Raw genomic sequence first — 12,853 nt, 5'->3', positions numbered from 1 at the left:
GCTGATTACTTTGGGGTTGCTGCTGAGAACATGTGTTTGGTTTCCGACCTGGTCATACCTGCCAAGTTCAAAACTCCTGAGTTTGAAAAGTACAAAGGGTACACTTGTCCAAGAAGTCATTTGACCATGTACTACCGTAAGATGGCTGCTTATACCAAGAACGACAAATTGCTGATTCACTGCTTTCAGGATAGCTTGACTGGTGCTTCCTTGAAATGGTATATGGGACTGGAGAAGAGTCGTATCCATTGCTTTCAAGATCTGACTGATGCTTTCATGAAACAGTACAAGTATAATCTAGACATGGCTCCTGATCGCCGTCAATTGCAACACATGTCTCAAAAAGAAAGAGAGTCCTTCAAGGAGTATGCTCAACGTTGGAGAGAGCTAGCTTCTCAAGTGGAACCTCCTTTGGTTGAAAAGGAATTAACTGGAATGTTCATGGATACTCTTTCACCCTTCTATTGGGAGAAGATGATTGGAAGTATGTCCTCAAACTTTACTGACTTGGTGACTATTGGTCAAAGGCTAGAAGAAGGAATTAAGAATGGCAAAATTGCCAATGCTGCTGAATCTTCTAATGGGGCAAGGAAGTCTTTTGGAAACTTCTACAAGAAAAAAGAAGGAGAAACAAATGCTGTGAGTGATGAAGGAAGAAGACCTCGTCAAAGGACTAATAACTATGATCAACCAATTGTAGTTACAGTTGCTCCTGTGACCAAGGCTCCACAAGTTCAAGTTCCTCGACCTCAAGCTGTTAACCCGAATCAGACTCGTAATAGGATTGAATTTGATCCTATTCCCATGACTTATACTGAGTTGTATCCCGCTTTGGTCCACAAAGGGTTGATTACAACAAGATCTATGCCGCCGCCTCGAAATCCTCTCCCTGAAGGTTTCAGATCTGATCTTCATTGCCCTTTTCATCAAGGTGCGGCAGGCCATGATCTGGAAAGATGTTTCCCTCTGAAAGAAAGAGTTCAAGAGTTGGTTCGAACGAAGATGCTCACTTTCAAAGACATCAATCCCAATGTTGTCAACAATCCTTTGCCCGAACATGACAAAAGTGGCTGAAGACTGAGAATGACAAGTTGCTTCCCCTAAAGTCGAGTGTTTCAGACAGGATAGCTCCTCCTCGTCACTGATTAGTCACTAGGCCTAGTTTCCTTCTGTTTGCAATTTCCTTGTTTTATCTTGTGTACTGCATTTGAATTCTGTTTGTTCTTAATTGTTAATTTTAGTGAAATGAGCATTGCGTGTTTTTGATTCAATCCATTGTGTGCTTCTTTACGCTTTATCTTTCAAAAGAAAAAAAAAACAAATCAAAATATATATCTCTTGTTCACTCTCTTTATCAAAACTTGTGTTTTATGCAAAGATTGGAGGGAGGATGATGACAACAAAATACCAAAGTTGTTGATTTGTATGCTTTCAAATAAGACTTTGCTGATGATGTACAGGCATTGTTTCAATCTCTAAACACTGGAGAAATAAGGAAGTTAATCCCTTGTCAACCCCTCTGAGCCTTCGAAGTTGGAGTTTCTTTTTAAACGAAAAAACCCGCAATTTTAACCTGGGGCAGGGTAGTTCTCAATTAGCTTATTTGTGCATTCAATTTCAAAAGAATCATTAAGTACACCTTCCAATAAGGGTTTCAATCAAAAGTGACCAAGATGGTTATCGTTAATCATTATCAAGGCAGTAACTATTTTTCCAATATATAAACAAAAATGTCAAAGAAAAAGCCCGCTAAGTCAAAACCTACAAAGGAGACTTAGGCAAAATTGGGGCATCCTGCTGACCGTAATTTCAAATGAAAACAGTTCAGGCAAAAGTTAGGGATATCAAAAAAAAAAGTCAATAAAATCCTAAAAAACAATAAAGAGTTGTGACTATCAAAAGGAAGAAGTGACTGCCATTTCAAAGATTCCCTTGACTTCCGAGTCATCATAGGTGCAATTCCAAAAGCCTCTTGGAACCTGAATGCATAATTTGAATTAATTGAGCGTAGGATTGAAGATCATCACGAAGAATGGGGTGGGTACAAATAATTTTGAGCCTATATCCTTTGTTTCTAAAACCGTGAACCAAGCCACGTTACAACCTTCAAAAGACCTAATTGAAGCCAGGTTTACTTTGAAAGCATACTACTACAAGGTTGCGTTAACCTGACTCCTAAAGATCTTTGCAATTCGTTTGTTTTACCATACCTTTTGCTTTATCCATCACTTTAAATTTCTAGAATTCATTTGCTTTACATCAATAATATCATTCCTAAATGACTTTGATTTCAAAATATGCTTTGAGCGTTGCATTAAAATTACCATTTTGAATGAATATTTTATTTGCAAGTACTCATCTTTTGGGAAGTTCAAACAGTCTAGAAACTTGATCAGTGATCCTATCAGGGGCACGTTACTTCAAGATCCTGTCGTTCAAGATTTATACTGGGGCATGTGTTCCCGATACTCATTCCAAGAACTGAAGCAGGGATCAGTTAACAATCAGTCAGTCAGGGGCATTCTTCTTCAACAATCCCCAAGCAGTTTAATCAGTCCTTCTCAAAAGGATCATCAATGTGACATAACAGAATTGGCAATGTTCTTGTGTTGAGGATTCAGAATTCCAATCTACCCTCACAAAAGAGTCTACCTCGGTTATCATAACCAATTGCTTTGCATTGCATTCATATATCATGCATTGAAAGAATCATTATCATACATATTCATGCGAACTATCTCACGTCTTGTTATTTTTTAACATCTTACCTTGTGGTCTAAATCTAACTTACTTGGCATTTGTCAAACTTCTCTTCATTCATTTTTTACCTTGAGTGTCCCTGATATTTTCTTCTCGAAGTCCAATCCTGTTTTATCTTGTTTGTCTTTGGTGTTGTTTCAATCATGTTTTATCTTGAATGTCTCTAATATTTTCTTTTCAAAGTCCAATCATGTTTTACCCCGATTGCCTTTGTTGCTTCAATCATGTTTTATCTTGATATTCTTCAATCATGTTTTATCTTGATATTTTTTTTATCATGTTTTATCTCGATTGCCTTCGTTGGTTCGATCATGTTTTATCTTGATTCTCCTTCAATATTTGATTCAGTCATGTTTTATCTTGGTTGTCTTCAGTCATGTTTTATCTTGATTCCCACCTAATACTTAAGTCAGTCATGTTTTATCTTGGTTGTCTTCGATCATGTTTTATCTTGATTTCCACCTAATACTTGGGTCAGTCATGTTTTATCTTGGTTGTCTTCAGTCATGTTTTATCTTGATGTTCTTCAGTCCTGTTTATCTTTTAGTTCTTCAGTCATGTTTTATCTTGATGCTCTTCAGTCATGTTTTATCTTGATGTTCTTCAGTCATGTTTTATCTTGATATTCTTCGATGTTGTCTCATCCATGCTTTATCTTGAATGTCACTAATATTTCCTTCCCAAAAGCCTGATCATGTTTTACCTTGATTGTCCTTTGATGTTCTTCAATCATGTTTTACCTTGATTGTCCTTCGGTATTCTTCGATCATGTTTTTAATTGATTGTCCTTTGGTGTTCTTCGATCATGTTTTACCTTGATTGTCCTTCGGTATTCTTCGATCATGTTTTACCTTGATTGTCCTTTGATATTCTCCAATCATGTTTTACCTTGATTATCATTTAATACAGTCTCGATCATGATTTTATCCTCCTCTCGAAGTTCAATCACGCTTTACCCTAATCGTCAATGTTGCTTGGCTTTCCTCTCCTATTTCATTCAAGTTTTACTCCTGATTACCTTTGATGTGATTGCATGTTTCAAATTTTATTCCCCACAGAATTCAGAGTGTCTCATATCATATTGCATTCAAAAAGTGTCCATTGCATTAATGTCATAAGCATTGTCGCGGCGATCTTAGGACAAAAATTGTGTACTTTGTATTTAAGTCTCTTCACATCTTCGATAGAAGAAACTTAAATAGGGGCATCTGTCGCACCCCAATTTTTGACCCGCATATTTCATTCATCATTGGCTTGTCCCATTTTATTTCATGTATATTCATCATTTAAACATCGCATCGTTGCATATTCTGAAAAAAACAGACTTTTGATAAAGTCGATAAAAATAGCCCGCATTTCCACATCTTTGCATATTTTTATTCGAGTTATTATTTTTCGAATTTTTATTTTAGATTCCATAGATTTTAGTTTTTTTATCATCATCATTTTAAATAAAATATAAATTTGTTTAGATAATTGTAGATTAATTTTTGTTATTATTTTATTTTAGGTTTAGATTTTTATTTAATAATCAAAGAGTATATAACAAAAAAGAGAGTTTTTTTATTAGTCTAGGCCCATTTGGTTAGAAGCCCACTTTACACAAAAAAAAATAGTACAGAAAAGTCAAACAAAAATGCTCTTCTTCATTCTCTCTCCCACGCTGCATTTTCTCTCTGCCACACCTCATGCCATGTTTTTTTGCTCTATCATTATCCAAACTACACTCCAAATGCTCTGCATCCACTTTTTGCTCCAAGACAAACCTGCAAATACAGCCAATTTTTTCACCAATTCAACCATACAAATAACCTGCATCAAAAAGCACAAAACAAGTTACCTCATTTGTTCAAAACTCTCCAAATTTCCCCCCCCAATTCTGATTGAAAACCCTAATATCAGCTTATATAAACAGAGATTGATAGCACAAGAAAACATGAGGCCGAAAAAAACCCTAGAGGCGACATCACACTTCTGCCCAAAAAAACAAAATATCACAAAAATCGGCCACAAAAACCTCTGCACTTCAAACACCTTCAAAACCTCTCTTCAAATCCCTCATACACAACTCATAACCTTCAGGCCATTAAACTTTTACCAAAACCTTCACAGACCTTGACAAACGGCCATTACCCACAAGCCTTCACGTTCAACTAACATAAACTCAAACCTACAGCCTCACCAACAAACACACGGAACTTCACCTCCCTGAAACATACATTGTAACACATCAGCACACAAACGAAGCAACAGAACGAAAAAGAAGGAGAAGAAGCAGAATCAAAGAGGAACACAGTAGCATACCTGGTTTTGAATCAAATTTCTTCGTGGTAGCCTTTAGTCTCTTCGATTCCATTGTTGTTTATGCTTGTTTTCGTATTTTCTTTCATTGTTTGAATTGTTGAAATCTGAAACTGAATCGAACCAATGAGAATGGGGCTTTAGGGATTTCGACGGGAGTGAGCTTGTTTTCATGCTTGAGTTTTGTTGTCGTTGTTGCGAAAGTCGAGCGAGATCGAGAGCGATGAGAGACCGTGAGTGAACGAGAGGAAGCTGAGAGGTAGGCGAGAGATTTCATGAGAGAAGAGAAATTTTTTTTTCACGATTTGCTAAAAGAGGCGCTGTTGCCTCATGGTTGTTTTAGGTTTTTTTTTGTGTTGATAGAATTAAAGGGTGGATCCGGGTTACACTAACCCGGCCCGGTCCAGCCTTTTTATCTTTTTTATTTTATTTTGTTTCTATTCAGTTTTTTTGGTTTTGCTTGGGCTTCACCCCTTTGTCCGGGTTTCACACATTCCCCCATGAACCATTTCTTTATTTTTATTATCTTTTTTTTTTATCATCAGATACATAACTAACAATTAGCATTTTATTATTAGACTTCTTTTTATATAAAAATCACGAAAAAATATATTTATTTATTTATTTTATTTACTATATTTACTAAAAGACAAAAATATATTTTCTTTTGTACATATAAAATTTCTTCCAAAATATTCAAAATGGTACAAAAATAGCTTTTTTAATCGAATCGAGTTTTGAGTTTTAATTGGAGAAGAAGGGTTTGTACGTACCTATACAAATTGTTCTTAAACATTTAGGCGATGGCCGTTAAGCCTTTGTTTGGATGTTTTAACTCCATTAAAGACTCTTTCAAACTCGATTTAATTCACCCTTTTTTACAAAAAAACGCTTTTCTTTTAACATTCAAATCATTTTATCTATAATGGAAAGAAGAGTTTGTACGTACTTGTACAATTTGTTCTTTAAACATTTAGGCGATGGCCGTTAAGCCATTGTTCGAATGTTTAAACTCCATTAAAGACTTTATAAAAATCAATTTAACAAACACTCTTTCAAGTATCTTAAGCGATGGCCGTTAAGCTTTTGTTTAAATACTTGGATCCAATTAAATGTCTTTCAACTCATCAAATCATCTTCATCACCTACGAGGAGGTTGTACGTACTTGTACAATTTTCTCTTTCAAGCATTTAGGCGATGGCCGTTAAGCCTTTGTTTAAATGTTTGATTTCTCTTAACAAACAAACTTCAAATTTATTCAAACCTTTTAATTTTAAAACTTTTTTTCATAAAACGAGACACTTATCCAATTTTCAATACGAACATACTTCCACATGTGAAGATCGAACATCTTCCACTCGAATGCGGTGATGGCCAAAATCATGTCTTTATCTTGATTTAGTCATCCATTCTTGTAGTGATATCACATCCATGTGCGCGTAGTATTTCCATTTGAAAGCGATCAAGTACCTCTCGCTAAAATCAACCAACACACATTTCGTGGTTCTTACCCCGAACTACGATTGCTCTGACTTTCCCATTGCACTAGGGAATACGTAGGCACAAGATACAAATGTCTTGGCGAGCACAATAATAAAAAATCTTTTTTTTTGTTTCTTCCTTCTTTCCAACCTAATAAATAACGCAAGTAGGTATAAGCTAACAATTAATCACAAGATTAACTAAATGGGTCCCATCGAGTACGATGGAGGTGAGGGGTGCTAATACCTTCCCCTTGCTTAACCGACTCCCGAACCCAAATTTGGTTGCGATGACCATCTTATCCGTTTTCTTTTAATCTGTGGGTTTTATCGATATTTCCCCTTTCCTTCTTGGAATAAATAAAGTTCGGTGGCGACTCTGTTGTACTTCGAATGCGTGAAAACGCGTCGAGTCACATTTTTACCGCTACATGTATGACTTTGCTTCCTTGCTTTGTGGTGACTCCAATGCTTCCTTTCCCTTTCACTTCGACATGTTCTCCATTGCCCAATTTAACTTTTGAGGCAAATGAAGAATCAATATTTATAAATGCTTCCTTCTGTCCGGTCATATGGTTGCTACAGCTGCTGTCCAAATACCAAACATTTTTACCTTCTTCATGCAATGCTTTTTGACAAGCAAAAAACAAATTTCCTTCATCAGATTCTCCTTCTGCGTACGAAGCATGTTGCTGATTTGCAAGACGACAATCCTTTTGAAGGTGCCCGAATCTCTTGCAATTGTGACATTGCGGTTTGCCTTTGTTCCAACACTCCTTCTCGTCATGAGTGCCGCTGTTACAAATTTTGCACCATTTGTTTGATGCTTCATTCCATCTTCCGCCATTTGCGCCTCTTCCAGATCTGCCACGTGAGTTTCGACCTCTGCCTCTGCCTCTTCCAAATCTGCCACCTCTAGAAGACTCACCTCTAGTTTGTATTTGGGGCTTATTTTCACCATTGTTGGACTGAATGTTGAGTTTAGATTGAAAGGCACTCTCAATTGATTTTTCAGAATGTCGTAACATCCTTTGCTCGTAGGATCTCAAAGACCCCATCAACCCTTGAACAGTTAAGGTTGATAGATCCTTGGTTTCTTCTATCACACCCACCATTGGGTCAAATCTTGCTGTCAAACTGATCAGAATTTTGTCAACAATTCTGCGATCATCTATCATATCACCATGTGACTTCATCTGATTCACCAACTCCGAGATTCTGTTGAAGTACTCATTCAGGCTCTCGTTCTCCTTCATTCTTTCATTTTCATAATCTCTCTTGAGAGATTGAAGCTTCACCGTTCGCACCTTTGAGTCTCCTTCGAACTCTTGTTGTAGGATACTCCAGGCTTCTTTCGATGTTTTAGCTCTCATAATCCTTGGGAAAATGGATAGAGAGACTCCTCTTTGAATCATTCCGAGAACTCCAGCATCTGTGATCTTCTTCTTCTTCAACTCTTCAAGCCGTTGGCTTGATTCTTCAGCTTTTTCTTTTGATTTTTCAGCCTCCGTTGGTGCCGGTTCTTCATATCCGGTTTTGACGTACTCTAGAACATCCAAAGATGTGAATAGAGTCTCCATTTTAACTGCCCAAAAATCATAGTTCTCTCCTTCAAATAGAGGAACTTTGACATTGCTGTAAGTTGCGGAAGGGTTGTTTGTAAAAGACATAACTTTTGTTGTTTTTGTTGGGGCTGCAAGGATCTGCAGCTCTGATACCACTCTGTTGGTGGTATTCTAGAGGTGGTATGTTATAAATTATATTGTTGCAGAATTCTGCAGAGGAAAACTGGTTTTTGACACTTTTTTCACTATACTTCCACTGGTAGAAGATATGCTTTAAATCTGCTATTTTATTGAATTCACCACCAACTGCTATATATTTCTTAACATTACAAAGCCTTTATATAGGCTTGAATCAAAACTGACTTTAGAAGATAATAAGATGATAATTAAGATGAGGACTCTTTGGTTCTCTCAATCTTAATGATACAATTCTAACATAAAGACAATCATTATAATGTGATGGTTACACTTCTTTCATAATGCTCAGTAATAGTGGTGGTTACAACACATTAATTTTAACACTTTCATTGATCAAACTCTATATCTTCACGACTTCTTTCCCTTAAAAGCTTTAAAACAGAACTAACTCCATATTAATGAAATTGCAGCCATGAAATAGAAGTACATAACATAATGAGAGTGAACATTCAAGTACAATAAATCAATTTCAAATTCCATTTTTCCAAACACCAGTCCTAATTACTTTGTAGACAAAAATGTATCAAATCATATTTTATTTTAAGAACATTTTGAAATAAAACTCTGATCAATTATTGCAAAGCATTAAAATCACTTATCTTTTGATGTTGGTGTTGACGATGCGATCCTCTCGTTCCTATTCTACATAAGGCGGGGAGGCTCTTCGATACGGCAACGACACACATGAAAAAACCAAGGAAATTGAAAAAACAGAAGGTTTCAATGAATCTTTTGAAGGATAGAAAAACACTTAGAAAGGGGGGGGGGGGGTTTGAATAAGTGTAGCTTTAAAACTTGTAAGATAAAAACAATTTGCACAATGATTTTTATCCTGGTTCGTTGTTAACTAAACTACTCCAGTCCACCCCCTTGGAGTGATTTACCTCACCTGAGGATTTAATCCACTAATCACACTTGATTACAATGGTTTTCCACTTAGACAACTGCTAAGTCTTCTAGAGTATCCTGATCACAACCTGATCACTCTAGGAACAAACTGCTTAGACAACTTCTAAGACTTGCTAGAGTATACTGATCAACAACCTGATCACTCTAGTTCTTACAACTTAATGTAAACAAATTCTTTTAAGAGTTACAATGCTTCTCACAAAGCTATTATCACAACTGTGATTTTCTCTTAAGTTTAAGCTTAAATCTCACTAAGATATTACAACAGCAATGTAGTGAGCTTGATGATGAAGTTTGAGAGCTTTTGAATTCGACAGCGTTTCTGTATAATGCGCAAGTGTTGTATTTAGCTTCTCATCAGAACTTCATATTTATAGGCACTTGAAAAGATGACCGTTGGGAGCATTTAATGTTTTGCGTATTCCGTAAAGCATTGCATTTAATGTTTCACTCTTTTGTCAACTACCTCGAGCCTTGTTTTCGCTGTGTCTACTGACGTTGCCTTTAATAGCTTCTAACGTTCATTTTGTCAGTCAGCGTAGCCTGCCAGTCTAGTACTTGCTTTTGATCTGATGTTTGTGTAAACAACGTTTGAATGTCATCAGAGTCAAACAGCTTGGTGCAGAGCATCTTCTTGTCTTCTGACCTTGGAGTGCTTCTGAGCGTGATACCATGAGAACTTCAGTGCTTCTGCTTCTGATCTCAAGTTCTTCTGATGCTTCCATAGACCCATGTTCTGATTCTGCTTGACCATCTTCTGATGTCTTGCCAGACCATGTTCTGATGTTGCATGCTGAACCTTCTGAGTCAGTGCTTCTTGCGCTGATTTTGTGCATACTCTTTATATAATTCCTGAAATGGAAATTGCATAGTATTAGAGTACCACATTATCTCATACAAAATTCATATGCTTGTTATCATCAAAACTAAGAATATTGATCAGAACAAATCTTGTTCTAACATCTTTGAGCCCTGCTGAGTAAAACCCCTATGTTTGTCCCCTCTAATTCGTCTTCCTCATCATTTAATTTTGTTTTTTTAGATTTAGGGTTCACGAGAGTTTCAATGATTTGAGAGAATAGGAGTAAAATCAGAGTTGAATTCTAGGGGTGGATTTGCCCTGAGTTGAGGGCGAGGGTGATGTTTTTGGGTCATGTTCTTTGTGAAATTATTGTCAGAGTTTGTTGCAACATTGAATCGAAAAATATTGAACATTTGCAAGGTGTTTAACAAAAGTTCATAATCAAGATTTTTGGTCTTTTTATTAGCTTAGAGGAGGTTTAAAATTTCTGCAATTTTAAATATTTTTAGATTTTTGTCTAACTGTCTTTCACATGGTGTGCCGCGTCAGTCTTCAAGGTCATATATTTTAAGGACCATTCATTGAAGAAGACTGAAAAGTTTGTGAGGATCATTCATTGATTTTTTTTTTTAAAAGGACTAAAAATCCAGAGTCACATATTTATAGGGACCCCTAACATATTTAATCCAATTTTATTATAAACATTATTATTGTTGAAACTTCCTGATGTCCAACCTATTTTTAATATCAGCGACCAAAAAAAAGTTTATACATTAAATATTTAAATTATTTTATGTGTTTAAAGGTAATGCACTGACACTGTAAATTAACTTTACACATACAACCAATCAAAATTCTTACATTTGTCATATCATATTAGTTTTTTTAAATTAAAATTGTGTTTTAATTAGATACATGGTTGTGATTGGTTGACATATTTTACAATGTCAGTGAATATCCCTTTTTCTCTTATTTTATTTAGTTCTTTTTCCTTTTGCGAAATCATTATTTTTAATTTAATATATTTATAAATTAATAAAAATAATAATAATAATAATAATAATAATAATAATATTTATAATAATAATAAGAGTTAAATGTGTTTAGGGTTCTCATAAATATTTCAAAGTTTATATTTAGTGTCTCAAAAAAATTCTTTCAATGAATTGTCTCCCAAAAATTTTACATCCATATGATTTGTCTCTCACGTTAAGTTAGACTAATGAGTCTGATGTGGCAATCCATATGGATAAAATATTAATTGTTTTTTATTTGAATCTAATTTTAAAAAATGATATTTTTACTGTGGTTTTTAAAATAAGTGGATAAATATGTTGTATTTCCCCAATTTTACCCTAACATAACATTTTCTTATTTCCTTCACCGTTTTTGCAGAAATCCATGTCTTTTCAACAGCGCTAAACCCAAATCGTTTCAATGGCTCCTTTTAAAAGGTATTTCATCTTCTTCAATAAAATCTCGAACTAGACATTTATGTGAATGCCATAGTCGTATGGTTTTGTACCAATGCAAGAAGGAACCAAATAAAGGAAGGTTGTTTTTGGAGATGTCCCTTTTGGAAGAGTGATGAGACATTGGATAAAAAATTGAGAATGAAGATGGGAGCATTTTAAACTTAGATTTGGAAGTTATGGAAACTATGGGATATTTGAAATAAATGTATGAGGATACCTAAAAGAAGAGCAAGAATCTGAAGACCAAACTGAAAGCAGAAGAATTTTCTGGAAAATTGAAAATGTTTTTTTTTAGTTTCCCTGATGTTTAATGTGTATTTAGTTTTGAAATGTAATTGTTGATGAAATGTAGTTTTATGAAAACCTATGTATTGGTTTTGTTGTGTTAATGAAATGTCGGTATTCTGTTAAACAATGATCAACATTTTGGCATAGTAACATATGGATTTTTGGAAATTTGGCATAGTAACATTTTGGGCCTGTCCAAAATTTTGGCATAGTAGTAGTCTTTATAAACTACTTTGTATTTCCTTAGTTTGGCTTAATTTGGAACCTTTCATGATACTAAAACCAAATAACAATTAAACGAAACATAGATGTTTTCATATATCCAAACAAGGTACACAAAATAGTACATCAATTTGATTTTATGATAATACATAACAAAGTACATAAGGTGAAAATCCTTCAAAATATATTATACATAACAGAGTTCATAAATTATGACAAGTTATCATGATACATAATCATCAACACTATCAACATCCTCCCTTCTAAACTCACCTTCACCCCTCCTAAGTTAAACCCTTCATCAAGGTCTTCATCATAATCATGTTAAAATTTCTGGCACATGCAATATATGTCACTACTGATGTCCCAACATCAGAACTTGATGTCAAGACAAATGTGACAACATATGTGAACAGACATGACAGAATAGGATAAAATACACTTGCCTGTAATTATGTAGACATAGATTAATGGTAAATAACATAGAGAATTGTTAACCCAATTAAGTGCAACAATACCTAATATAGGAGCTACCAAGCCAAGAAGGAAATCCACTATTAACAGTACTAGTTCAAAGCTTAATTAGTCTCAGTTTACAACTTCTCTCATAATCACTACCCAGTGCAACTTCTACCATGAAATCAACATCTTGATATGAGAAATCGGCATCTCACTTCCAATCACCACAATGATAAACAAACAGTCCCAATCTCAGTTACTGTTTCAAAACAAGTCACAAACATAGTGACAAAACTAATCACAAACCCGTGATAAAAGAAGATCACACTTCAAGAGAAAAATACTTAGTCTTGCTTCACAGTTTCAACTAAGAACAATACTTAATCTTGCTT

Source organism: Vicia villosa, linkage group LG3, assembly GCF_029867415.1.
Source record: "Vicia villosa cultivar HV-30 ecotype Madison, WI linkage group LG3, Vvil1.0, whole genome shotgun sequence".
NCBI classification, from domain to species: domain Eukaryota; kingdom Viridiplantae; phylum Streptophyta; class Magnoliopsida; order Fabales; family Fabaceae; genus Vicia; species Vicia villosa.
The sequence above is the reverse complement of the archived record's forward strand: the minus strand, read 5'-3'. Positions refer to the sequence as shown.